Source organism: Amblyomma maculatum, chromosome 9 (genome assembly GCF_055883805.1).
Source record: "Amblyomma maculatum isolate TAMU_Amacu chromosome 9, ASM5588380v1, whole genome shotgun sequence".
Classification (NCBI taxonomy): Eukaryota; Metazoa; Arthropoda; class Arachnida; order Ixodida; family Ixodidae; genus Amblyomma; species Amblyomma maculatum.
This window is the reverse complement of record NC_139352.1, coordinates 25823792-25829791: the sequence shown is the minus strand read 5'-3', so window position 1 is coordinate 25829791 and position 6000 is coordinate 25823792.

The window sequence follows — 6000 nt, the reverse complement described above, 5'->3', positions numbered from 1 at the left end:
AAAAGTAGCGCCATCCATCTCCTCCTCCTCCAGCGCCTCCGCTCCTCCTCGCGCGTTTCGATCGTGGCGCCACTACGCGGTGCACGGCTGGCAGACGCTTTGCGAAGCAGGCGCATGGTAAAGAACGTTGGCGCCGGGTCACACCAGAACATTCCAGCTTGTATCCTGTCACAGTGTGTTCAATTTAACACATTACTGGCTGCTGAAACATCAATATATAATGTCCAAAAAGGCAATGGTTTCAGCTGTCAGCGTGTTACGCCATACGTACGCGATTTCGGCGTAAGTTCAACTCGCCCTCACTTTCTTGTTCGTCAGCCGTTGGCCAGACTGCGCAACATGCTTAATCAAAACTGTAACTACGCGGCATAGGAGAACAATATAGCAACAGTCTGGTTCTTCTGCAGCTTTGACTGACTTGTGAGCTGCCGGTAAAGTTCAGAAGCGTGGCAGCAGTCTTGCACCAGTGAAGGTCTTCCTTACTTGTAGCCGACAGTCCCACCTCGTGTAGTCGTATTTCTGCATCCCTGGGCACGTTCATAAAAGGTGGCGAAGGTTCGCCTCGGCGGCCGGCCTCAGGCACTTAGGGCGCGTGCACGGCACTAGTAACGTTGCTCGGCACTGCATCTTCTTATGAGCCTCGCGGAGTCTGTCCGCAAAACATGTCCATGAAAAGTAGTCCCAGATACGTGAACGCGAGAGTCGGAGGCAGGTGTGATTGTGGAAAGGCATGAGGTTAGTGAAGTGTGTAGAATGTCGTAAATAGTAATTGGTGATGTCATCAATTCACGTGACTGTCTCATGACAACGATGACATTAAATAAGTGATGACATCATCAGTGTCATGGCAACAATAAGACATCATTGATTTGTGAATAGCTGAGTGGTATGTTGTAAATAAAGACGATGACGTCGTCAAATGACAGTCGCATGACTTGCCAATAAGTGATGACGTAGTCAGGTCACATGACAAAGTTGTATTACCAGGATGATTTTCAAACATTCGATGAAGTCATCAAGTCACGTGACACAGTCACATATGACCAGGGTAACTCACAAAAAGTGACGGCAGCAGCAAGTCGATCGTGTCACGATCACATGACCAGGATGACGTGCAGAAATTGGTGGTCTCAAGTGATTTGTCAGTCACATGACCAGGATGCCATGCAAAAATATGGTTACCTAGTCACGTGACCATGTCCCGTGGCCATGAGGACGCCGCCACTCCAAGTTTTCCTGAAAATATTGGCAGTGCACGCGCCAGGATGTACAAAGCGAAAGCAGTAGTTGTAGATAACACTGAATTGTTACTCTTTGTTGTATCTTCTCCGCCGCCTGGCGTCGTCGCTTTGCAAGTCTCTCTTCTCAACATTCGGGAGTTTACATCGCTCGCTTAGCTCTCAGCTTCATTTTTCCTACCGGTCGCTTCTTCACAGTGACCGATGTCGGCAGGATGAATGCTTGTAGGCGAGTGTAGCGGGCTCTCGAGCGGCTGCTCCGCGGCTTATATCTCCGCTGCGGCGCAGCAGAAGAGTACCGTGCATAAAGCCCCTCAATAAACTACCGTGCATGCGCAATAAGGCGCATAGCTAATTAATTACGTCACGAGCGGCGCTCGGTGGAGACTGGCGATATGTACCGGTACCTCCATAACATCACATTTTGGAGCGGAATCTCCACTACGCCATCAAGTCGCATGACAGTTACTGACCAGGTTGACTTGCAAAAAAGGGGCTGGGGTTCAACTCGCCTGAACCTAGTTTACAGCACGGAGCTAGATTATAAGCATGTGACACGGTTTGCTGTTGTTTTAACTCTTCCGTAGCTATCTGCAAACGGCAAGAAAACGCAGCCAAAGCACTGGTTCCAAAGCGCGACATTCTGTGAACCTCAAGGACAGCTCAGCCGGGTCTTGAGGACACGAATGTGTTGAGGGAATCTGAAAGAGGAGGTCCCAGGAGGCAAGCCAGATTTAGGGGAAGTATAGGCAAGGGAGTGGAGGGCAGTGTGGCATTGTGCAAGGAAATTTTGTATGCTTGTGGGGATATGTACCGGTACCAGTAAAGTTTGCCAGGTGTGTCAATAAGCAGCAGCAGGTGTGCAGAAGTAGCGGGCGACGCCGCGGCTCCTCGCACTGCACCTGAGGTCAAATTATCTTACCCGATGACCTTGATGAAACATGGCGTAGTGGAGCTTCCGCTCCAAAATGTGATTACGTCATAGAGGTCGCCTAACAGGGGCGGCCGCAGCCACATTTGTTTCAGAAAAACTTGAGGAATGGCGGCGCCAGAGTCCGGCCTATAGAGGCGAAAGTCCTAGAACGTTCTGTTCCGCGAGTCTTCTTCTTCTCGACCTTTTGAAATGTGGCACATGCCCACATGGGGGAATTGGTCAAGGTGTAGTGGCATATGCTCCAGGCGCCAATCAGGAATTCTGAATACTGTACAGAAGTGCGGAGCCACTTCGTAGTTTTCAGCACGCGGCCGACGCTGGCCGCGCCGAGGCGCTACAGGGCTCCCCTAGATAAAAAAGCCCCTCTATCCTTCCTAGACGGTCAGCCGATATATGACGATAAAAAAAGAACATCACAAGGCTATGTAGGATTAAGATACAAATGCTGTAAGTGCTCAGTCTCGGTCGTGTCCTAGTGAAGCTAACGGCATGGAGGAGGAATTTAGGAGGCCTGGCTTGTAAAAAATGTAAAGGCCAGGAGACGTGCAGGCTTCTGTGCGGCACGAGATGAAGGCACTGACGGCGTCGTAGAAGGCGGAACTGGACACTATGCGGACGTAGGCAGACCCTAATTAAAGGATGAGAAAGGGGCGGACGCGCCTTGCGTAGGCAGGCCACCGGATGCCGAATCACAGGAAAGTAGAGGGTTAGACGCCTACTACCAACTGAGGTTATTGCGGGAGATATCACCTCTTATACGGCGGTTTACATAAGAGATATATAACTTTGCAACAACAGCAAAAATAACAGAAATGATGTTTCAAGGAAGAGCATATCACAGCCAAAACAAGGCACCAAGAAAGCAGAAACACGATTATGAGGAGCTGCACATGACCGTCAAAGCCAGAACAAGGCATTAATAAAAACGTTCAACTTTCTATCTCTGATGTACACCGGCGTATCAAAGATGTCTTCCGCCATAAACTCAGTTGGCAAAAGGCGCTCTTTTTATCTCTCTTCCTCCCTGTGATCGTGTTCTCGTGACGTTGCAATGAATAAAAAAAATGCAATGTGCAGCTTCACTGGGGAGGGGGAATGGCCGGCTGTAGGCAGGGTGCATCCACTGCGGGAACTGATGGCGATGGAGGGGTTGGCTCAGTATCAGTGCTAACTTCATTCTTAATAGGTGAAGCAAGTGGCGCCACTGACGAAGACTTGCGTAGGCGACCAACTGAAAGGCTATAGACGACCGCGTAGATACCGGCGTAGATACTATAGGGTTAGATTATGATGATAATGTCCTCTGTCGTAGTGTCACATACCCACGACGAGGGATTGCACAGGGCACATTGCTGGAACAAAACACACCTATGGACAAGGAAAGGATATTTGGATAAGTTTGTGTCTTACACTAGGATTTGAACAAGACAATAAGAAAAGGAAAACGAAAAGCAACGAGTTTTCATTCTGGGAAACAAATCTACCTGGTGTAAATATATATCGTCGTGGATAGAATCGCACATTGGAGTGCATGTCGCTTAGCGCTTGTTCCGAAGAAGAGGAGATTCAGAATACATAGAGGAAGCCCTATAGTCGAGCGACGGGATCTTCAAGTAAATTCTATGGAGAAAGGTGAACCGAGGAGACGGAAAAGTGATCTACTCAGTTTCGCCACAGGGCTCACAAAGGTTGGCCGTGGATAATCCCGATCGACATAAATAAAATCTGCCATGGTATTCTGCAGCGAACGAGGTCATGGACACCTCGAGCATTGACTTTAACTGTACATCCGCACGCTCCTAGGAAACACCAGGAACTGAAAATTCGCTCGAGCAAGGAGAGGCTCATGGCTAAAGTAGCGGAGACGATGAAGGTGTTGAAAGCATGTTATAGCCAAGTATGCAGAATTTGGGAAGGGCGGACTTTGCTAACAAATCAACCCTCTCATTAGGTGCAATAAGGACCCAGCGAAAACCCATCGTCTATAATTTGAAGGGAATGGCTCAGAGGAGTATACCACTTCATTTTTCGAGCGCTGTCAAGACGGAACGGTTGTTTGAAAGTTTAATAACCTGAGAGATACTGCAGGGAATCCTTAAGGCCAACTAAGTTGTAAGAAGCTCATGATTAAGGGTATAGTCATCATCATCATCATCAGCCTGACTATACCCGCTGCAGGGCGAAGGCCTCTCCCATACTCCTTCAATTAACTCGGACCTGTGCTAGCTGCACCCCCTTGATCTCTGCGAACTTCTTGAACCTCATCCGTCCACCTAACTTTCTGCCGCCCTCTGCTACGCCTTCCTTTCCTTGGAATCCAGTTTGTTACCCTAAGCGACCATCGGTTGTCCTCTCTACGCACTACATGCTCTACCTTTGCCCATTTCTTCCTTTTTTATTTCCACTAGAATGTAATTAACTTGAGCTATTTCTCTGACCCGCTCTGCGCGCTTCCTATATCTTCACGTTACACCTACCATTTTTCGTTCCATAGCCCTCTGCGTTGTCCCCAACTTAAGTAGAGCCCTTTTTGTTAGCCTCCAATGTTTCAGCCCCATAAGCGATTACAGGTCAGATGCAACTGTTGTATACTTTCCTCTTTAGTGATACCAGTATATGCTATATACTTATATACTTATACTGTGGTTTTGCTCAGAGAAGTGAGACGACACAGCACCTTTACTTCCCCCGAAACTGAACCAACAAATTGAGTTTAACACGTTTCCAAACTCTGTGCCAGTTTGTCAACACCAAAAAGCCAAGCAAAATAATATGAAACCATGTAATACAGTGCTTTCGCACGTCTCAATTGGTTTAAGCAGAGGTAAACCCAGGCTAATCTTGCGCAATAGTGTACACAGCTCGTTGCGCTGAAAGGGCGCTGTTGCTGTGACCTGGCATCGCGTCAAAAGTCATGTCTGGTCTAACAGAGGAGAATGATGCGATTTTCGCCGCAATACTTACAAATCAGCAGATTTTTTATACTAGTCGAGAAACAAGTATCTATGAGACCAAGCCACCTCCGTTGTTCTAGATGCCGTACATATGTCGCAATCGAGAGAACACATTTCTAACGCTCTTTCAGGGCTGGTGCCCGCTTGTTCCACGCCTTTGTCTGCTCGTCCATCTCATCTCTAGCAGGCTGCTGTCGTCGAGCAGTGTCCGTGAACAGCGTCATCTCCAGACTACGAGGAGATACCGTCGGTTGTGACCCCGCGACCTCGACGAGCTCGACCGCACCTCCTGTAGCCGACGCAGCAGCAACAGAAGCGGCAGAGATTCTTCCCACCTGTTTAAGACAACAGGCGCCGCGGACTCCTGGCGCGGCTGACCCGCTTTCGGCGCGAAAAGTGTGCACGGAGCTGTCGTGACCCACCACCGAGGAGCATATTCTTTTGTTGTCTCTGGGCCTCCCCGGAGAACTGCGCATCGTGTATGAACACGAGTCCACAATAAGCCTTCTCTTTTTTAGTATCCTTTTCTTTTTCATTTGTCCGTCCTCTTTGCGTTCCTTCCCTCGCAGTTTCTGTTTTAAATGCCAGCAGAGAGTTTGTGCTGCCCACGGTCGTTCAGCTGTGCGGCACCTTCGGGACGCCATCTGCTTGCTCCCTGTAGTCGCTGTTGGCGCGGATGCGGAGGCGAGTGGGCTTTTGCGCCAACGCCAACGCTGTGACGGAACGCGCTTGGGACGTGCCGGTGTTCGTCTATGGAAATTTGTATTTCTTTCTTCATTTCTCGTTTTCTTTTATTCTTTGCCGCTCAAACATGTTCCGCGGCTCTCTGAGCATAGGGACGAGGGGTGAAGTATACATCACGTCTTTTTGTTTC